Here is a 23,851-nt window from a genome sequence, read left to right as displayed (position 1 = left end):
ACTGTTAGGTGATGGTGAGCGAAGGGAGCACAGTAAAGAGGATGTTCTGCTGAGGAAATAGAGACAGTGGAAAGGCTCCAGAGAGAATTGACAGTTGAGGCGATCACGGGGGTGGTGGCCCAGAGGACGGTAGTCACAGATGAAGATGGCCTGGGGCTATCATACGGACGGTGTGCTCAGACTGGTGCAGCGCTGTGGTGGTTGGGCCTAGGCCAGCCACAGTGGAAGAGCCACAGAGGACGCCACGATTATAGTTACAAACGCGGTGAAGGTACCGCGGCCTGTGTACAGAGAAATGTGAAACGGCTGTAGTGAATTGCTGTTGTCGACAGAAGGATGGGCACTAAAAACGGACCTGTTCAATACAAACTCTGTCTCAGTCTCGTGTTTGTCTGCGGCAATAAAAAGGTCCCCCCACAGTTGGTTATCCTACAGATGGTACCTTAATACAAATTTTTGAAACAAGGTACTGTATCAGCACATACCAGATGTGTCCAGTCTAGGGTTAAATTTCCGTCAATACTTCCGGAGTCAGACACAGACACTCACAGGCTCACTATGTATTACACCAGAGTTAAAAAAGTAGAAAAAGGGAAAGGTATTCACAGCGTACATCAGTATACAGTGTTGTGGTACTTTTAAATGTTCGTATATATTTCAATCTCAGTAAGCCAGTCAAGAATCTCTGCTACTGGAAACTACATGGATACAAGTATAGACGCAAATTCGAGTGTTAGCAGAAATTTTGGAATTACTCATCGCGGGAAAATCTCCCGGTATATGTTGCAGAGGCGATGCAGACCCTCAATTACTGTGTCTGTGGAGAAAGCGAAAAAGGTCCTTTGTGAAGAAAGGATTGCTTTATCGCAGTAGCGTGGATCACATCACCGTTACTCATCTACATCAAATTGTGATCACAGGGAGAGATGTACCCATGGTCCTCAACGCCTATCATGATGTGTCTGGTCATTTTGGAGTGCAAAAGACAGAAGCCACAGTTCATAGGCGAATGTATTGGATTGGCATGAGAGGACACATTGAAAAATGGTGGCAGGAATGTCACACGTCTGTGACTATCACAACTGTGAAAGGTGATCATAAACCACCACTGCATCCGCTTGTAAGTTGACGTCCATTTCAAATGGTAGCCATTGATCATCTGAAGGTAGAGGCCAGCAGGACAGCCATAGATACATCTTAACCATCATTGATCAATACACTAAATTTCTAGTAGCCGTCCCTGTGAAGGATTTAACTGCCCAGACTACACAGTGGTGGAGCAGGGAGAGGTAAGTATTGCAACTTTCAAGTGCTGTGGCCATGACCAAGCAGAGGGGGCACAATTATGGTCGACAGTACTGGCACAGGGCCCCTCATAGTACGGTGGTGTCTCTGATGGCGAGTGGGCCCTCCCACGGTCTGAGACACTGTATTGTACTATGAGGGGCCTTGTGCCATTGCCATCAGCCATCAGTGGGCCCATCCACCTGTTCAGAGCAACGGCACTTGCCCAGGTGTGCCAGGTCTTGACCCCAGCTGTTGGGGGAGGGGTGGGCAGCCCAGTTATGGAGGTTTAAAAATTGGCATATGTAGATGTGTTGGCTGGACATTCAGCTGCTGCAAAGGGCGTAATTGGGCAAGTCCGAGGAAGAGGAGGGAAAAACCGATGCACTTTTCTGGTAACCTATGTGTCATCAGGGGAAGGTGGTACAAAATCATTTGAAACGCATGCATGGTTAATTTTAATGAAGGTTAGATCATCAACATTTTGGGTCGACAGACGGGTCCTTTTTTCTGTCAGGATTGATCCAGCAGCACTGAAGACTTTTTCAGATAACACACTAGCAGCAGGGCAAGCGAGCTCCTATAAGGCATATTGTGCTAATTCAGGCCAGGCGTCCAGTTTAGAGGAGCAATAGTCAAAGGGGAATGACCTGTGAGGGAGAACATCGATATGGGAGGAAAAGTAGTTTGTAACCATAGTTGACAACTGTTGCCTCCTGTCACTTTTAATCGATGCAGTATTAGCAGGCGTGTGAGCGGTACTTAAGAAATCATTCCACAACATGGTCATTAAACCCCTGTCTCTGACACCACTTCTGCTGTGTGCACAATGAACACCTCTTCCATTGTGCCCACTACAGCTCGTGGGAGAACCAGCACAGCTGCTGTGTGCTGGGAAAGCCTCAAACAAACGGTTTACCAGAGTTGCTTGTTTGTTTGGCAATATTATCTCTAGGTTCTCCTGTGGCATGATGTTGTGTAATTTGCCTTTGTAGCGTGGATTGAGGATGCTGGCCAGCCAGTAGTCATCATCCCTCATCATTTTGGCAATGCGGGGGTCCCTTTTTAGGATCCGCAAGGCATAATCACACATGTGGGCCAATGTTCCAGGTGTCAATGATGCACTGCCCGAGGTGGGTGGAGGAGCAGTTTCTGGCAAATCCACATCTCTACAGTCACGCACAAACACTGCCCCTGACCTTCGAAAGCCAACATTTTCTTTTGCCCCCTCAGAAACATCCTCCTGCCCAAAATAATCATCCCCTCATCCTCCTCCTCTTCCTCTTCCACCTTGTCCAGTTCCCTGACCAGACAATGGCTGACTGTCATCAAGGCTTCCCTCCTCCTCCTCCACTGCAGACGCCTGATCCTAAATGTGCAACAAACTTTGCATGAGCAGACACATAAGTGGGATGCTCATGCTTATGATGGCATCGTCTGCGCTTACCAGTCCTGTGCATTCCTCAAAACACTGAAGGACTAAACAGAGGTCTTTCAGCTTTGACCACTGCACACCCGACAATTCCATGTCTTCTCTCAAACTGCCTGCCCGTGTATCCTCCCACAAATGCATTACAGCCTGCCTCTGTTCGCACAGCCTCTCAACCATGTGCAGGGTGGAGTTCCATCTTGTTGCAACGTCAATGATTAGGCAGTGCTTGGGGAGGTGGAGCGATCACTGCAGCTTCTGTATACGACTGGATTGTGCGGCCGAGCGACGGAAGTGCGAGCACAATCTTCGCACCTTATGGAGCAGGGATGTTAACTCGGGATAATTATTAAGGAAGCACTGCACCACCAGGTTCAAAGTGTGAGCCAGGCAAGGTATGTGTGTGAGTTTTGCACGGGCTATGGCTGCCACAAAATTACGGTCGTTATCACTGACTACCTTGCCTGCCTCAAGATGTAGACTGACCAGCCATGTCTCTGTTTGTCGCTGCTAGTCGGCTAGTACCTCCGCGGTGTGTCTGTTGTCACCCAAAGACATCATCTTTAACACAGCCTGCTGACTCTTACCACTAGCTGTTCGATAGTGGGACACCTCGTGTGCAACACTGCCAGCTGCGGATGTAGTGCTCGTGCGACTGCGCTCTGTGGATGTGACGGACTCAGCTCCTGCTGAGCCCATTTTTTGAGTGGACCCTCTGGGTCGTGGCACCCACCCACCGAGGGCGAGCTGACCTTGTGAGAATCCACCCCCCTATACAGGGAGTGTCAGGGGCAAGACCAAGGGGGTGAGCCACCACGACTGCTGGGACCAGACGGCCGGCTCAGGGGTCACTATGGGAGTGTCTGATGACCAGAGACAAGCAGGAAGCAAGACAAGACAAAACGTAAGTGCAAGGTATCTTCATTAAGATCTTCAGGATTACATTCAGTGCAAACGCGAAAACAAGCAAAGCGTGCAAGGCGCGTGCGGGCACGCCAAGGTCCATAGCATAGTATGTGCCAGGTGGCACGCCTAGGTACAGGTAAAGGCACAATGGCATCGGACTCCGGACAGCTGGTGACGATCGACATGATCAAGGCATCAGACTGTGGACATCATTTCCGGACATCAGGCCGCAGTCATCCAGCTTACGATCTCTGGCAGCGATCGGCAGGTTCCGGGCATCCGGCAGGCAAACCAGGGTTCAGGCAAGGAGGCACGACAGATATCCAGGCATAGTGCGTGTTAGGGAACATGCCAAGGTCCAAGGCTAGGTGCAAGACAAGGTGCATGTGTAGGGGACACGCCAGGGTTCAAGGCTAGGTGCGTGTGTAGGGGACACGCCAGGGTTCAAGGCTAGGTGCAAGGCAAGGTGCGTGTGTAGGGGACACGCCAGGGTTCAAAGCGAGGTGCAAAGCAAGGTGCGTGTGTAGGGGACACGCCAGGGTTCACAAAACGAGATAGGGTGCGTGTGTAGAGACACACCAAAGCACAAGGTGCGAGACAGAGTGCGTGTGAGACACGCCAAAACAAAAGGTACAAGACAGAGTGCGTATGTAGAGACACGCCAAGGCACAAGGTAGAAGACAGAGTGCGTGTGTAGAGACACGCCAAGGTCAGGGTTCAAGGCAGGGTGCGTGCTAGGAGCCACGCCAGGGTTCAAGGCAGGGTGCGTGCTAGGAGCCACACCAGGGTTCAGAGCAGGACGCGTGCTAGGAGCCACGCGGGACGCACACCTCACTGGCCAGTGCACACGGCTGTAATGCCAGCATGAGGCACGACCTTGGCACAGGAGGGGGCAAAGGAACCTTTATGCTCGGAGTCATGCCAGGGTTCAAGGCAGGGTGCGTGCTAGGAGCCACGCCAGGGTTCAAGGCAGGGTGCGTGCTAGGAGCCACGCCAGGGTTCAAGGCAGGGTGCATGCTAGGAGCCACGCCAGGGTTCAAGGCAGGGTGCGTGCTAGGAGCCATGCCAGGGTTCAAGGAAGGGCTGCGTGCTAGTAGGCACACAGGAGGCACGTCACACTAGCCAGTGCACACGGCTCTACACAAACAGGAGGCACTTACCACGGCACATGAGATGGCCAAGGGGAACCCACGCTGGGGTTCAAGGCAAGGACAAGGCAAGGAACAAGGCAAGACTAGGCAAGAAACCAGGTACGGAACACGGAGCGGAACATAGGCAGAAACAGAGCCAGATCAGAGCGAGGTCAGAGTCTACCAGCGGAGCGTAGGCAGAAGCCCAGAGCCGGACCAAGGGAAAACCTTGGGACTAGACTTGGAAATGTGCAAGAGAGCACCACAGGACAGAGTTCGGAAAACCAAGCAGAAACGAGAACATGAGAAGTACTACAAGGCTCAGAATAGCAAAGACCAGACATGGCGAAACAGGTAAGGCAGAGAACAGAGGAAGGACTACAAGTCAAAGAATAGCTAAGGCGAGACATAGCAAAACAGACTAAGACAGAGAACAGCAGAAGGACTACAAGGCAAAGACAAACATGGCACGAGAGACATCACAAGACATGGCACAAGACAAGAGACGGAATACGAGCACGGAACGTGTGCAGAGAAGCACTACAGAGCAAAGTGCAAGGGCACAGAATAGATGGAGCAACCCCACAGACCAAGAGCCGTGCAGGGAAGCAACACAAGAATCAGGCCCTGAGCAAAGGAAGGGGTGGTCTGATATAGGGCACAGCACCTCCTCTTCCGGGTCAGGACCAGGGGAGAACTTCCTAGTTCAGATGCTCCAGGATCACAGAGCGCAGTCACATGGTCAGGGTTTCAGACATGACGAGATGATCACCGAACCAGACAGTGTAGGATCCCAGGAAGGACACATAATCAGGGACTCCATACATGACGAGATGATTGCAGAACCAGACAGTGCAGGATCCTAGGAAAGGTCACATGATCAGAGTTTCAGACATGACGAGATGATTGCAGAACCAGACAGTGCAGGATCCTAGGAAACGTCACATGATCAGGGATTCTAAACATGATGAGAAGATCACAAAAGGCAAAGCAGAAACACAGGCACCTTACAGCTCAGCAGACATGAGGTGAGTGTGCACACTGCTCTAGGGAACAAGCAGAATAGCAGACACAAGGTGCGCATGCACACCGCTCTAGGGGTTCATGAGGCAAAACAGACATGGCGGACGTGACAGTGGATGAGCATTTGCTGATAGACGAGGAGAAGGAGGAGTGAAAGCCTACAGCTAATTGTTTCCTATACCTTGGGCTAGGCAGCACTGTTCCACTGACGCTGTCCCCAGTGGTGCCTGCATCCACCACAATAACCCAGTGAGCAGTGATGGACATGTAACGGCCCTGGCCATGCCTACTGGTCCATGCATCCGTTGTGAGGTGCACCTTTCCACTCACTGACTGTTTTAGTGCATGGACAATGCGGTCTTTCATATGCCGGTGGAGGGCAGGGATGGCTTGTCGAGAAAAGAAGTGACGACTGGGTAGGTAATAGCGTGGGCCTCCTCTTCTGAAGTAGTAAAAAATAAAAGCACTGAGTCGTCATTGGAGGGTCATGTTCATGAACCACACCTTTCCTTGTGTCCTTCACCCCAACCAAGATTGAAGGATGACGCAGGCCATACAACTGATTACTCCATGGAGCTGTTTTCACATACCATGCCTGGGGTATCAAGTGAAATGGTAAATTACCCAGGCCAAGATGAATCTGACATGGAGTGCACTGATGCACAGCCACTGATAGATGATTCTGCTGGTACATTCACTCAGAGCACTACATTGTCCTCGCAGTGTAATGAGCCAGATTCTGACCCTGATGAGACTCAGGTGCCCCTTCCCGCATACTATACCACCATACACGGTGACACAGAGGAAGGTGCACATGACATTGAAGAGGAGGTGATGGATGACCCAGTTGTTGACCCAGATTGGCATCAATTGGGGGGACAGGGTGCTGCTTCCAATAGCTCAGATGAGGAGGAGGAGCATCCACAGCAGACATCGACATCGCAACAGCTGTTATCTGGCAGGCCCGGAGCACTCCAAAGACAGGTTCCAAAAATCAAAAGAGTTGCTGGACTGCTTGTCCAGACGGTCAAAATAGCACAGCGTGCTAGGCCGCAAAATGTCTTCCAAAGTAGGAAGAGTGCAGTGTGGCACTTTTTTGAACAAAATCCTCATGATCAGGCCAAGGTTATCTGTAAGAAGTGCACAAAGACCTTTAGCCGAGGGAAAAATCTGAAAAATTTGAATACCAGTTGCATGTTTAGACATTTAACCAGCATGCACTTGCAAGCGTGGACACAACACCAAACCTCAAGTACCACATGTGCAACTGATCACAAAGAAGGTAGTCAGCAACGCTACATTGTTTCCCCCACTGTAAGCCCACCGGTTAGCACAGCAGCAAATGTTGAGGTGTCGTTGCAAGGCCAAAGCAGTCAGGGAATCCCACTGTTATATCAACGAAAGACTGAATCTAGGCCATCAGAAAGAACACCAACTCCATCACCATCATCAACCCTCTCTCAGTCCGCCCTGTCCACCGCTAGTTCCACGATATGCAGCTCTCAAGTCCAGCTCACCCTCCCCGAGACTATGAGTAGGTCAAAAAAGTACTCAGTCTCTCATCCACGTACACTGGGTTTGAACGCCCACATTGCCAAACTAATCTCGTTAGAGATGATGTCCTATCGGTTGGTGGAAAGCGCAGCTTTCCGCAAACTCATGGCCTATGCAGTACCACGCTATGACCTACCCAGTCACCACTTCTTCTCTCGCAAAGCCATCCCAGCCCTCCACCATCATGTGAAAGACCGCATTGTCCATGCACTCAAGCAGTCAATGAGTGGAAAGGTGCACCTCACAACAGATGCATGGTCCAGTCGGCATGGCCAGGGCCATTACGTGTCCATCACTGCACACTGGGTTAATGTGGTGGATGCAGGGTCCACAAGGGACAGCGGTGGTGGGACAGTGCTACCTAGCCCACGGTATAGGAAACAGTTGGCTGTAGGCGTTCGACCCTCCTCCTCCAGAAGCGAAAGCTCGTCCACAGAGCGCAGTCGTATGAGCACTCCATCTGCAGCTGCCACTGTTGCACACGAGGTTTCCCCCTATCGAGCAGCTAGTGGAAAGCATCAGCAGGCTGTGTTGCAGATGATGTGTTTGGGCGACAGACACACCGCGAAGGTGCTGTCCGAGTACTTTCAGCGACAAACTGAGTCATGGCTGGGCAGTATACATCTTGAGGCAGGCAAGGTAGTTAGTGATAATGGTCGTAATTTTCTGGCAGCCATAGCCCTTTCAAAATTCAGCCACATACCTTGCTTGGCTCACACCTTGAACCTGGTGGTGCAGTGCTTCCTCAACAATTATCCGGAGTTAACAGCCCTGCTCCAGAAGATGCGGAGACTGTGCGCGCACATCCGCCGGTCGCCTGTACAACTCCATTCATATGCAGAAGCTGCAGCGATTGCTCCACCTTCCCAACCACCGCCTCATTATCGACATTGCAACAAGGTGGAACTCCACCCTGCACATGGTTGAGCGGCTGTGCGAACAGAGGCAGGCCATAATGCATTTGTGGGAGGATACACGGCCAGGCACTTTGAGAGCAGACATGGAGTTGACAGGTGTGCAGTGGTCAAAGCTGAAAGACCTCTGTAAAGTCCTTCAGTATTTTGAGGAATGCACACGGCTGGTAAGCGCAGATGACGCCATCCTAAGCATGAGCATCCCACTTATGCGTCTGCTCATGCAAACTTTGACGCACCTTAAGGAACAGGCGTCTGCAGCCAATGTTGACGAGGAGGAGGAAGAGGAGGAGGGAATCCTTGATGACATTCAGCAATTGTCTGCTCAGGGACCTCTCCTGGACGAGGTGGAGGAAGAAGAGGAGGAGGAGGATGGTGATGGGGATGATTACTTAGGGGAGGATGCATCTCGTGGGGCAAGTGAAAATGTTGGCGTGTCAAGGTCTGGTACAGGCTTTATGCGTGACTGGAGGGATGTGGATTTGCCAGAAAGTGCTCCTCCAACCAGCACTCGCAGTGCATCATTGACACCGGGAACATTTGCCCACATGTCAGATTATGCCTTGCAGATCCTAAAAAGGGACCCCCGCATAGCCAAAATGATGAACGATGATGACTACTGGTTGGCCAGCATCCTGGATCCATGCTATAAAGGCAAATGACAAAACATCATGCCACAGGAGAACCTTGACCTAATATTTTCTAATAAACAAGCAACTCTGGTAAACCGGTTGGTTGAGGCATTCCCAGCACAAAGCAGCGGTGATGGTTCTCACACGAGCCGTACGGGCCGGGGGCAGTTTGGCAGAGGTGTTCGTGGTGCACACAGCAGAAGTGGCGTTGGAAACAGGGGTTTCATGACAATGTTGTGGACTGATTTTTCAAGTACCGCTCACACAACTGGTAATACTGCATCGATGGAAAGTGAGAGGAGACAGTAGTTGTCAACTATGGTTACAAACTACTTTTTCTCCCATATCGATGTTCTCCCGCACAGGTCATTCCCCTTTGACTAAACTGGACACCTCGCCTGAATTGGCACAATATGCCTTACAGGAGCTCGCTTGCCCAGCTGCAAGTGTGCTATCGGAAAGAGTCTTCAGTGCAGCTGGATCAATCCTGACAGAAAAAAGGACCCGTCTGTCAACCCAAAATGTGGATGATCTAACCTTCATTAAAATGAACCATGCATGGGTTTCCAAGGATTTTGTCTCACCTTCCCTTGATGACACATAGGTTGCCAGAAAAATGGCTTGCTTTGGTCCTCCTCCTATTCCGCGAACTTGACCTACTTCGCCTTTTGCAGCAGCTGAATGTCCCACATCAACATATGCCACTTTGTAAACCGCCCTAACTGGGCTGCCCCCCCCCCATGGCCGGGGTCACCACCTAGCACACGAAACCGTGCGAGTGCCGTTGCCCTGGACAGGTGGGTAGGCCGACTCTTGGGCGCAGGCACTGGCACAGGGTCCCTCATAGTGCAATCAAGTATCTCTGACGGTGGTGGTGCACACCCGCCGTCAGACACACCGCCGTACTATGAGGGGCCCAGTGCCAGTACCAATGCCCACGAGTGTGCCCCCCTTGCTTGGGCAGGGCCCCAGCATTTGCAGTGTTTACCTCTCCCTGCTCCTCCGCTGTGTAGTCTGGGCTGTCAAATCCTTCACTGGGAGTGACACTACAAATTGATTGAACTGAAAGATGATGGGTAAGATGTAACTATGCCCTGTCCTACTGGCCGGGCTCTAGCTCCAGATGATCAATGGCTTCCATTTCTTATGGATGTCGACTCACAATGACATGCAGTGGTGGTTTATCATCAGATTTCACAGTTTTCCTACTCACAAACGTGTGACATTCCGGCGCACATTTTAAAATGTGCCCTCTCATGCCAATCAAATAGAATCGCCTACGGCCTGTGGCTTCTGTCTTTTGCACTCCAAAGTTACGTGACAGATCATGATAGCCAGTGAGCACAATGTTTACATCGCTCCCTGTGATAAAAATTTGATTGAGATGAGTAACAGTGATGGAATCAACGGAAGTGCGATACAGCAAGACTTTATTCACAAAAAAATGTTTTCACTGTCTCAACACACAAATTAATTGAGGGTCAGCATCGCCTATGAGAATTGTGACGGAAGTTTTTCCCGTGAATAGTAATTCCTAGATTTCTGTAATCATTAGCCTTTATGTCACTAATTGTATGCATCTCATTTCCTATTGCGGAGAGGCTGGACTGTATTATTGAGACAGAAATATATATGAAGATTTAAAAATAACACCAAAAGTATATAGTTATATACGCCTCAAATGCATTTCCTTTTTTTCCACTTTTTAGATTGCTGTGTAATCCATACTGGGAACACGGAGATATTACATGTTTAAACTATGCTATATATACCTGCTATCCAGTGATAAAGTACCCTTTCTCAACTTTTTACAATCTGGTCAAATCCATACTGGGCCTGAGAACATCTGAGTCTGCCTCCTGATCTATAGACATATATTTTTAATGTGTAAACTAGGCTACATATATACGTGTTATCCGGTGAAACTGTACCCTTTAACAACTTTCTACAATGTTGTTGAATCCATACTGGGCCTGAGAACGGCTGCCGAGCTGTTAAGCAAGCTACAGCACCTGTGGTTTGGACACGTAATTTTTTCAGGAATGACGGTTAGGCCTAACTCCGGAATTGCGGTTGACCTGAACTTACTGGGAAATCTTCGTTCGTGGGGAAATAATCTGAATCCCAGATCCCAATCACTAACGGAGTTCAGCAGGTTATCTGCACCTGTAAGCGACAAAAGCTGGTCCTTTCAGTGTAGCGTGCATGCAGCCCTGGACATGTACGGGAATGCTAGACCTGTTATTGCTCCATCTCACGTGCCAGAGCCTCGCTTATCCCTCTAGTAAGCTTGACGCGTACTGCGGGGGCATGCCGGAGTTTCGGTTGTTAACGGAATAAAGCTGAGAAATCGCTAGCACAACTACAAACACACATACCACACCACACACAGAATCGACAAAGCTTTCAAAGTGTGCATCTTTTCTTTATGTGGCATGGTTGTGGTTTCCCGGGTGGAGTCCAATTTAGCCACAGGCTCCACTCCTAGTGGTGCCCTTTTGGACATTCCTTTAAGGTTCAGCTTTGCAATCATACTGCCCCCAGAAACCAAAAACTTTGCTTTCATGGACGCTGTTTGGAGGTTCGTGGGAATAACGCCGCCCGATCAGCAGTTGGCATATGGGTCGCCCTCCCAGGGCTGTGGGGTACTCGGTACCGGGCCGGTGTCAGTGGGATGTGTCACAGCAGCGGTGACCCGGACGGTGGCCCTGGGCGCCCATGTAAATGGCATGGTATAATGGTAAAGAGTTTATATAGATAGTTTGACGCCACCTGTGGTGTTCGGCAACATAGATGTTAGGCCGACGCTGCATGCAGATCCTCTGGGACTGATGGTGTTGTGCAGCAAAGATGGTGAAGCTCCCCACAGGTGGAGCTGGAGTCCCAGGGAAGTGTAGATGTAGTGATGGGGGAAAGGCACAGGCGGTGTAGGTGCTGGTACCCAGATGTAGCGGTGCTGGAATAACTGTAGGACACCAGAGCGTGCAGTTCCAAAGCTTTACTCACAGTCTGCAGGTTACACAGATGCCTGCCTCCATGCTGTGTCCTCCGGGTCAGGACCTCAGCCAACCTCCGGGACCAAAATGGAAAGCTCCCTTCCAACACTCCGCCAACATGTACCTTCCTGAACGTCTCCTTTCTAGCGCTTATGGGGGAAGCACTCACAGGACCGTGGTTCACTGAAGCGCCTCCTGTCTAACAGATGTTCCTCAGACTTTACTTGTATGGCAGACAGCTGTAGCCTTTTCCTTCTGGCTCCAACACGTCGATGCTGGGGCCTCCGAGCTTTAGTTGGGTACAGAGCATTTATAGCTGCTACTTCCCCCGGTTTCTGCTGCAGGAATGTCAGTGTCCCTACAAACTCGGAGACCGGAGTCGGGACCATGCGCTCCAGCTAGTAGTGAGCCTTAACTCTGCTCATCCTCCAGCTCCCCTTCTTACGTCCACACACTTCCCCTTCCCTGTACAGAGTGCCCTAACTTACCTCCTCCTGACCACAGAGAGCAGCTCCTCAGCAGTCAGGTTCAGAGGTCTCCCTGCTAGCCTGGAGTGGGAAATGTGTTGTGTGTTGGTTTCACTGCTAGAGAGATCCTTCGTTGCTCCCTAGCTTGACAACACACTCCCTAGGAGGAAGGTAATGCCACAGTGGTGACCGTACTCTTGGGGACGCCACAAGTGCACTGAGGCCCAGCCCCTGCTGGATGATGCTGCTGGTACATTGACCCAGACCACTACATTCCCCTCACACTCTACACTGCCTGAACCTGACCCAGAGGAAACTCAGGTTCCCCTTCCCACATACTATACCACCTTACACGGTGACAAAGAGGAAGGTGCAGATGAAAGTGCAGGTTCCTTGAGCAGGTGGGGGGCATACTCATGGGCGATGGCACTGGCACAGGGCACCGCATAGTACGCAAAAGTGTCTCTGCCGGTGGGAGGGCCTAAACAGCCAAGTGCAGTGAGATGGAAGATGGGGACGACAAGGAGTTCAGAGTAGTGCAGGGATTCCCTAGCAAGGAGACTTATGTAATTGTTTTCAAAGTTGGGACAGCAATTTTTGGGGAGCACTATACTCTGGTGAGTGATATATGGGGCCCACCATACACTGGAGCATTCCAAAGGTGGACATCAGACACTGGAGCAGCATTTACAGGGCCCATTATACACTAGAGCAGTAGAAATGGGGCCCATTATATTTAGAGCATTATTTGGGCCCCTAAGACAGTGGAGCTTCATCCATTCGGACCAACATATACTATAGCATTATGTGGAGCTCATCATATATGGCTTGAAACATTATATGGGAGCAATGATTCCATATGGAGAAATATATGGGCCTCATTACTCTGTATAGCGCACTAAGCGCTGGCCATAATACTGTATGGAGTTATATACTGTCCGTTTTTGGAGGTATTGGAGAATTTAAAATGGATATCAGTTATGAGATGTAAGAAGTGAAGTATTTTTCATTGTACTATACTGCTATTTCTCTGCCGTATCGGAGCATCATGAGTTGTGGTATGTGTTAAAGGGGCGCTCTTTGGCCCTGGGCCCACGAAAACCTGGAGCCAGCCCTACCCCCCCACAACTGTAGCCAAATAACCCCCATTTTTCAGTGCGTAACTAGTATTATGAAGTAAATTAAGGTTGACAAGCTTAAGTAATAAGAATTGATGCTTTTGGCATTCAAATGGGCACTGTAGGTGTGTTTCCTGTCCTCCTCTTACTGCCGACTTTAATTCCCCATTGACTTACATTGGGTTTCGTGTTTCGGTCGGACCCCCGACTTTTCCTTATAGTCGGCCGATTTTGCTCGACCCGACTTTTGGAAAAGTCGGGTTTCATGAAATGAAACTCGACCCTAAAAAAACAAAAGTCGCTCAACTCTAATTACTGCTAGTCACTGAGGCTGCGCTCACAGCAGCTCATTCCCCAGTGGTTCTCAGTGTTTTATTACAGGAGACAAGGGCTTCAATGGAATGAGCCTTAGGTGAGTATAACTGTGTTTTTTATTTCAGATAAAGGACTTTATTCTAGTTGTGTATTTGTTTACAATTTAACTATAGGATTAGTAATCGAGAGGCATCTTATAAATACCTCTCCATTACTAACCCATGGGCTTGATGTCACCTGACAATAAAAAGACGACATCAACCCCACAACCCCAGTTGCCACCGCCACAGGGCAAGTGGAATGAGTCTGGCAAAGCACCAGCCCCAATCTGCCTGCTTTAGCTTACCTGATCGTCAAAAATGGGGGACCAACGTTTTTTTTTTATTATTTATTTAACATTTTTTAAAAAAATGGCTTAGGAACCTCTCTGTTCTTGGAACACAGCTTAGCTTTGCTAATGCTAACAGCTAATGTTTGCAGCTCACAGCTGTCAGTTTTGTATGGCTGGTTATCAAAAATACAGGGGAACCTAATCATTTATTTAAAGCATAGGCGCCGGTTGATGAATATTCCCGCCACCTGCTCTTGCTGTTATTAATGGCAGCAGGTATAGGCTGATATGAATAGTGGTCTCTCATTAGCCAATGCCTGCTGACCTGCGGTAAGCTTTTTACTGGCGATCACAGTCAGATCTGCTGACATCTGACAGTGTGACCTGCAGCGCTCTGACCGATGATAACGATCTTACCTGCAGTAATGTTGCTGACGATCAGTACTGATGATCAAATGGTCATTACTCCATGCTAATTCTCTTGGATCTCTCTGCAGCATTTGAAACTGTGGATCATCAGCTCCTCCTCACTATGCTCCGTTCCATTGGCCTCAAGGACACGTTATTTCCTGGTTCTCCTCCTATCTCTCTGACCGCTTCTTTACTATATCTTTTGCTGGTTCCTCCTCCTCTCACCTTCCCCTTACTGTTGGGGTTCCTCAAGGATCGGTTCTAGGCCCCCTCCTCTTCTCCTTGTACACTGCCCCTATTGGTCAAACAATCAGTAGATTTGGTTTTCAGTACCATCTCTATGCTGATGACACCCAATTATACGCTTCTTCTCCTAACATCATGCCAGCCTTTCTAGAAAACACTGGTGATTGTCTAAACGCTGTGTCTAGCATCATGTCCTCACTATATCTGAAACTGAACCTGTCAAAGACTGAACTCCTTGTGTTTCCTCCCTCTACTAATGTACCTACACCCGACATTGCCATTTATGTGTGTGGTTCCACTATTACTCCCCAGCAACATGCCCGCTGTCTAGGGGACATACTTGACTCCGAGCTTTCCTTTGCCCCCACATTCGATCACTGGCACGCTCTTGTCATCTGCACCTCAAAAACATTTCTAGAATTCGACCATTTCTTAATTTTGACTCTGCAAAAACTCTTACTGTTTCTCTTATTCATTCTCGTCTTGACTATTGTAACTTTCTTCTAATCGGTCTCCCTCTTACCAAACTCTCCCCTCTCCAATCTGTCTTGTATGCTGCAGCCAGGATCATATTCCTCACCAATCGTTACACCGATGCCTCTACCTTGTGCCAGTCATTACACTGGCTACCCATCCACTCCAGAATTCAGTATAAACTTATTGCCCTCACCCACAAAGCCCTCCATGGCTCAGCACCACCCTACATCTCCTCCCTTGTTTCAGTATACCACCCTACCCGTGCCCTCCATTCTGCTGATGACCTGAGGTTAGCATCCTCAATAATCAGAACCTCCCACTCCCGTCTCCAAGACTTTACACATGCTGCGCCAATTCTTTTGGAATGCACTTCCCAGGTCAATACGATTAGTCCCCAATCCCCACAATTTTAAGCGTGCCCTGAAAACGCATTTAATCATACTGGCCTATTGCCTCAACACGTTAACCTAATCTATCCCTGTGTGGCACAGCCAAAAGTTTTACCATAACCAGGTTCCCCGCATCATGTTCCCACATTCTTTATGCATCCATTAGCCCTCTGTGTCTGTACTGTTACACACTTAACATTAAGGCTGGTCCAAACAATCAGGGCAACTGTTACCACCCACCTTTCGTGTCTACCTCTTTCCTCATAAACTGTAAGCTTGCGAGCAGGGCCCTCATTCCTCTTGGTATTTGTTATAATCTATGTGATTATTGTTATGCTGTAATGTTATGTTATGTTATGCTGTAATGTCTATTGTCTGAAATGTAAAGTGCTGCGGAATATGTCGGCGCTATAGAAATAAAATTTATTACAGTGCCTTGCGAAAGTATTCGGCCCCCTGGAACTTTTCAACTTTTTCCCACATATCGTGCTTCAAACATAAAGATACCAAATGTAAATTTTTGGTGAAAAATCAACAAGTGAGACACAATTGTGAAGTTGAACGAAATTTATTGGTTATTTTAAATTTTTTTGGAAATTCAAAAACTGAAAATTGGGGCGTGCAAATATTATACGGCCCCTTTACTTTCAGTGCAGCAAACTCACTCCAGAAGTTCATTGTGGATCTCTGAATGATCCAATGTTGAACTAAATGACTAATGATGATAAATATAATCCACCTATGTGTAATCAAGTCTCCATATAAATGCACCTGCTCTGTGATAGTCTCAGGGTTCTGTTTGAAGCACAGAGAGCAGCATGAAGACCAAGGAACACAACAGGCAGGTCCATGATACTGTTGTGGAGAAGTTTAAAGCCGGATTTGGATACAAAATGAGTTCCAAAACTTTAAACATCCCAAGGAGCACTGTGCAAGTGATCATATTGAAATGGAAGGAGTATCATACCATTGCAAATCTACCAAGACCCAGCCGTCCCTCTAAACTTTCATCTCAAACAAGGAGAAGACTGATCAGAGATGCAGCCAAGAGGCCCATGATCACTCAGGATGAACTGCAGAGATCTACAGCTGAGGTAGGACAGTCTGTCCATAGGACAACAATTAGTCGTTCACTGCACAAATCAGGCCTTTATGGAAGAGTGGCAAGAAGAAAGCCATTTCTCAAAGATATCTATAAAAAGTGTTGCTTAAAGTTTGCAACAAGCCACCTGGGAGACACACCAAACATGTGGTCAGATGAAACAAGAATCGAACTTTTTGGCAACAATGCCAAATGATATGTTTGGCGTAAAGGCAACACACCTCATCACCCTGAACACACCACCCCCCTGTCTAACATGGTGGTGGCAGCATCAAGGTTTGGTCCTGCTTTTCTTCAGCAAGGACAGGGAAGATGGTTAAAATTGATGGGAAGATGGATGGAGCCAAATACAGGACAATTCTTGAAGAAAACCTGTCGGAGTCTGCAAAAGACCTGAGACTGGGTCGGAGATTTGTCTTCCAACAAGACAATGATCCCAAACATAAAGCCAAATCTACAATGGAATGGTTCACAAATAAACGTATCCTGGTGTTAGAATGGCCAAGTCAAAGTCCAGACCTGAATCCAATCGAGAATCTGTGGAAAGAGCTGAAAACTGCTGTTCACAAATCATCTCCATCAAACCTCACTGAGCTCGACCTGTTTGCCAAGGAACAATGGGCAAGAACTTCAGTCTCTTGATGTAGTAAACTGATAGAGACATACCCCAAGCGACTTGCAGCTGTAATCGCAGCAAAAGGTGGCACAACAAAGTATTAAGTTAAAGGGGCTGAATAATATTGCACGCCTTACTTTTCAGATTTTGAATTTCCACAAAAATTTAAAATAACCAATAAATTTCATTCAACTTCACAATTGTGTCCCACTTGTTGATTCTTCACCAAAAATTTACATTGGGTATCTTTATGTTTGAAGGATGATATGTGGGAAAAGGTTGAAAAGTTCCAGGGGCTGAATACTTTCGCAAGGCACTGTATTATTATTATTACTGCCATGTGCACACAGCCTTAGTGGAAACTCGATCATTTATTGATTTTGAGAAAAATGCTTGGGAATCCGAATGTGCAACATTCCTGCCGACTTTGAGATTGAATGAATTGAATGTTTTCCGAACAAGTGCACTCATTTGTATTTGCCACCCAATGGTATAAAGTTCGGTGAGGCAGATGTGTTGTCAATATTTTCAATGCACCTCTAGATAAATTCATGGATTGATGTGATTTGGAAAGTGGTACCATTTATCTGGTTTTATCTGGTCTGGTTTTCTGTTATGGAAGGGGCTCTTGCAATGTGACATGGCAGCCTCAATCCATTCCTGCAAAATCTACACTCCAGTATTGGCATAATTTTACCATTCGTTTTCTCCTATTACCCCTATTGAAAATTAAAAACTTGGGGCCAAAGCAACATTTTAGTGGAAAAATTTAATTTTTTATTTACTCAGTCCAATGTTATACAATTTTGTGTATTGCCTGAGGGTTAAAGCCGCTCACTGCACCCCTAGATGAATTCCTTGAGAGTTGCAATTTCCAAAACTGGGTCACTTGGAGGGTTTCTTCTGTTTGGCATGCAAGGAGCTCCTCAAATTTTGTTGTTCATTTTCTTCTGTTACACTTGTAAAAATGCAAAATTTGGGGCTATGGTAATATTTTTGTTGAAAATATTTAATTTTTATGTCCCAATTTTATAAAACGCTGAACTACCTATAGGTTCAATAGGCTTACCACACCCCTTGTTGAATTTCTTGAGTGGTGTCGTCTCTGAAAAGGGACACTTTTGAGTGTTTCTATTGTTTTGTAGCATATCTGGGGCAAATTTGTCATGGTAACCACAGTCTGTTCCAGGCAAAATTGTGTTTGAATATTCAAATTTGTGTTCCTTTCCTTCCGAGTCCTTTCATGTGTCCAAATAGTAGTTTCTGACCACATATGGGGTATCAGTGTGCGCTGGAGAAATTTCATAACTGTAATTGAATTTTCCATTTTCCCCGTTTACCTAGTGAAAATTAAAAATTTGGCGCCAAAGCAAACTTTTTGTGAAAATAGTTAATTTTTAATTTATTGTTCCAACATTGTTTTAATTCCTATGAAAGCACCAGAAGAGTTAACAATCTTCATAGATGTGGTTTTTAATACCTAAAAGGGTGTAGTTTTTGAAATAGTGTCATTTTTGGTCACTTTTTTTTTTACATTGGACCCTAAAGTCACATTAATCGTCAAGTGGTACCTTATAGAATAAGCTTTGTAAATTTTTTGGGAAAAGTTAAAGATTGCTGTTAAACTTTTAAACTTTTAACAATTCTGTATTTCTATTAAAGAAAAAAATGTTTCAAATATGTTTAAAAAATCATGCTGATGTAAAGTCGACATGCGGCAAATGTTATTTACCTATTTTTAGTGGCATGACCACCTGTTTTTAGGGAGCAAAAAAAATTGTGATTTGCTTTCAAAATTTTCATCAAGCTTTAAATATTTTCAGAAATAAACACAAATCATATCGACCTAAATTCACCACTAATATGAATTACGTGTCAAAAAAAATTATTTTGGAATTACTGTAATATGTTGATGCATTCCTGAGTTATTACTCCATAAAGTTAGAATAGAAAAATTTAGCCTGGTTAGGAAGGTGACAATAGGTTTCAGCAGTAAAGGGTTAAGATACTACAGTTTTTAGTGTTCTTTTAAATGTCAATTTAGTGCTTCTCTTATCCCTGTTTCTTTCTCAATCATCCGGATGAAATTATTCATAAGGATTCCTTTCCAAAGAAAGAATTATGTGACATTCACCATCCAGTATAGGAATGTCCTTTATCAGGCATAAATAAAAATATGGTCAAATGTGGACATGGGTAGTGCTGTGGACAATGGACATTTTGCACTTGCCAGATTATCGCTATGGTTTCAGGGCATATTTATTGTCTATTATCTCTTATCAGTAGGCTTCAATTTAGTCTCATTGTTCTGAAGAACTATTTTTTTAACACTTGCTTATTTTATTCTTTTGTCCTTAAAGTCATATTCATGTAGAATATATTGACCATATTATTCATATTTATCATATTCTTTCTCAGGTTATTAATTATAGGGGTGCCTCATATCATTTTTGGGGGCTACGCATTTTATTAGCCAGTAAAGGCTAAGTATACAATTGTCAGCTGATATTAATATCCTAAGAAGCTCCATGGATATTACCCCCTTCCCTGGCTATAAACATATGCTCCTAGCCGTCGGCTTTCCCTCTGCTGGTTATTAAAGTTACCTGGGAGCCCATACAATTTTTATTTTTTATTTTTTCTTTAAAATTAATAGTTGCTGTCTGGTTGCAGCCTTTGTATGTTTGTTCTATTAACGCTCCTACATAGGCTGGTGACAATGTATGCATAGGTTTGTGTGTGTTTGTGTTTACTTATTGGCTTAGTAATGATGGTGTTGGGCTGAGTGTGAAAGTGAACGTGTGAGTGTGAGCGTTAAAGCGTGAGAGTGAGCATTAGCATGAGGTGAGCATTTGAGTATGAGTGTATGCGTGACCGTGAGGTGAGTGTGAGCATGTGAGTGTGAGCGTGTGAGTGCGAGTGTGTATTTTCCTGTGTGTGAGCATGTGTATTTTCCTGTGTGTGGGCGTGTATGTGTATTTAACAGTTTATGATACATCGAGCAGCACCAAGTAACAGAATCATTGCTGCATGCCATCCTCCGTGACTGTCTACTTCTCAGTATATCTTTGCAGTCACCAACAAAATGGCTCCGCACTGTGTTCCTGTCTCATCCTCTCTTCTCCCTTAGCAAAAACCCAGAAGGGGAGGAGAGATGTGACATCACACATATGTGAGCAGATTCAGACCATATTTTCTGCAGTCGTAATGTGAGCTAGTTGTACACTAAATATTTGGATGTCAGCTTCCCTTTAAATAAGTATTTGAAAAAATGCATGCAGAAAAGTGCAGTTGATTTTTAAGTGCAGAATCAAAGATTTTTCTGTACTTTAAAATGTACATTAAAATGCATAAAAATGCAGGAAAAAGAATAACAAGAGAAGATTGATATTATTAATTTTGGTAAAGCAACTACTAAAGGAAAGGAACACCGTTGGACCTTTTAAATGCAAATTTGACTGCAATCAAGAGCAGACGCTATGCCACATTTGGAGAGCCCCCTATGTGCCTAAACAGAGAACATCACCCATAAGTCACCCTATTCAGGAAACTAGACCCCTTAAGGAACTTATCTAGATGTGTGATGAGCACCTTAAACCCCAGGTGCTTTACAAACCTTTATAACGTTGAGCTGTGAAAATAAAAAAAAAATCACATTTTTTCAACAAAAATGTTCTTTTAATCCCATTATTTCTTATTTTGCAAGGGTAACAGGAGTAAATGGACCCCAAATGTTGATCTGCAATTTCTCCTGAGTACACTGATTCTTAACATGAGGGGGAAATCTACTGTTTGGGCGCATGGCACGGCTTAGAAGGGAAGGAGCACCATTTGACATTTTGAAAACAAAATTGGCTGGAATTGAGAGAGGAAGCCATGTCACATTTGGATAGCCCCTGATGTGCCTAAACAGTGGAAGCCCTGCAAAAGTGACCCCATTTTGGAAACTAGATCACCCAAGGAATTTATCTACATGTGTAGTTTGCACCTTGAACCCCAAGGTACTTCAAAGAAATTTATAACGTTGAGCAGTGAAAATAAGAAAAATCACATTTTATCAACAAAAATGAGCTCTTAGACCCAAATTTTTTATTTTCATAATGGTATCAGGAGAAAATAGACACTAAAAAATTTGTTGTGAAATTTCTCCTGAATACGTTGATATCCCATAGTCCCATAGAGATCGGAAAACTACTGTTTGGACACACAACATGGTTCTGAAGGGAAGGAGTGCCGTTTCGGAATTCAGACTTTGATGGAATGGTGTCATGTCACATTTGGAGAGCCCCTGATGTGCCTATACAGTGGAAACCCCCCACTAGTGACCCAATTTTGGAATTGATCTAGTTTTTCCTGGTATGTAAATTTCATAATGTAGTCACATAAGTGAGTTGTGCAGTTTACATCAAGGTGGCATACATGAGTTGTGTAAGTCAGAAATAAATTTAGTAGTCCATGAATGTGTGTACAGTTTGAAGCATTCTTTTATACATAGGCCAGATTTGTCTGGGCATGTGTCACATTGATAATCGGTGTCCTTTTGTATCCCCCTTCTGGAAAACATTTAACACCTCTTTTGTGACCTTCCTTTCTTTATAATTTAAAGGGAAGGTGCCATCCAAAAAATTTTTTTTCAGCAATTGAAAAAATGTAAAGAATTAATGTTTACATTTTCTTAAAAAATATTATCATTTGTTTTTAATTTTGAAAAATATGAAAAATAATTTTAAAAAGTTTGGCATTTCCACTTGTTAACACTAGGGGGAGCAGCTACTGAAATTTGGCACAAAAACCTAGTGTACACTCACTGGCCACTTTATTAGGTACACCTGTCCAACTGTGTGTTAAGACTTAATTTCTAATCAGCCAATCACATGGCGGCAACTCAGTGCATTTAGGCATGTAGACATGGTCAAGACAATCTCCTGCAGTTCAAACCGAGCATCAGTATGGGGAAGAAAGGTGATTTGAGTGCCTTTGAACGTGGCAAGATTGTTGGTGCCAGAAGGGCTGGTCTGAGTATTTCAGAAACTGCTGATCTACTGGGATTTTCACGCACAACCATCTCTAGGGTTTACAGAGAATGGTCCGAAAAAGAAAAAAAATCCAGTGAGCGGCAGTTCTGTGGCCGGAAATGCCTTGTTGATGCCAGAGGTCAGAGGAGAATGGGCATACTGGTTCGAGCTGATAGAAAGGCAACAGTGACTCAAATTGCCACCCGTTACAACCAAGGTAGGCAGAAGAGCATCTCTGAACGCACAGTGCGTCGAACTTTGAGGCAGATGGGCTACAGCAGCAGAAGACCACACTGGGTACCACTCCTCTCAGCTAAGAACAGGCATCTGATGGCTACTTTCAGCAGGATAATGCGCCATGTCATAAAGCTCGAATCATCTCAGATTGGTTTCTTGAACATGACAATGAGTTCACTGTACTCAAATGGCCTCCTCAGTCACCAGATCTCAATCCAATAGAGCATCTTTGGGATGTGGTGGAACGGGAGATTCGCATCAGGGATGTGCAGCCGACAAATCTGCGCCAACTGTGTGATGCCATCATGTCAATATGGTCCAAAATCTCTGAGGAATGCTTCCAGCACCTTGTTGAATCTCTGCCACGAAGAATTGAGGCAGTTCTGAAGGCAAAAGGGGGTCCAACCCGTTACTAGCATGGTGTACCTAATAAAGTGGCCAGTGAGTGTATAACTAGCTCAGATTACTGCCCTGAAGTAATTATGGGCGGAGTCTGCTGACATGGGTGTGATGTCACTCCTCTCCTCCCCTTCTGGGTGTTTGCTAAGGGAAAAGAGAGGATGACATCTAGGAACACAGTGAGCAGCCATTTTGATGGGGCCTGCAATGTTACTGGCTGTCTTTGCATGTAAAGTCTGGATCCGAACAGGTCATCAATCAGAAGAAATGTTTCCTGGATTTCTGTGGAGCAGACAAGAAGACGGTCCATCCATGTTTATATTACACAGTGCTCTATGTACAATCCCTGGCACCGAACAGGGTGCCCCCCATAGACCAGCACACTGCTCTCCTGAAATACTCTGTGCTCCTTCCACCATATATCAGGCCCGTCGCCTCGCTTTCACACATCGCCAGGGCAGGATCTGAGGAGAGGAATGGGGTCTTCGATCATTGAGGATGGCAGGCAGCAAGGATTCTGGGAGCAGAGTGACAGCAGCACAGAGTATTTCAGGAGAGCAGTGTCCTGGCCTATGGGGGGCACAGAGGGAGATATATGGTGGAGGGAGCAGGGTGACAGCAGCACAGAGTATTTCAGGAGAGCAGTGTGCTGGTCTATGGGGGGCACACAGAGAGATATATGGTAGAGGGAGCAGGGTGACAGCAGCACAGAGTATTTCAGGAGAGCAGTGTGCTGGTCTATGGGGGGCCCAGAGGGAGATATATGGGGAGGAGAAGGGTGACAGCAGCACAGAGTATTTCAGGAGTGCAGTGTGCTGGTCTATGGGGGGGCACAGAGGGAGGTATATGGGGGAGGAGCA

The sequence above is a fragment of the Dendrobates tinctorius genome, unplaced genomic scaffold, assembly GCF_039654945.1.
Source record: "Dendrobates tinctorius isolate UK_male_01 unplaced genomic scaffold, ASM3965494v1 ptg000044l, whole genome shotgun sequence".
Classification (NCBI taxonomy): domain Eukaryota; kingdom Metazoa; phylum Chordata; class Amphibia; order Anura; family Dendrobatidae; genus Dendrobates; species Dendrobates tinctorius.
Note: the sequence above shows the minus strand (reverse complement) of the source record.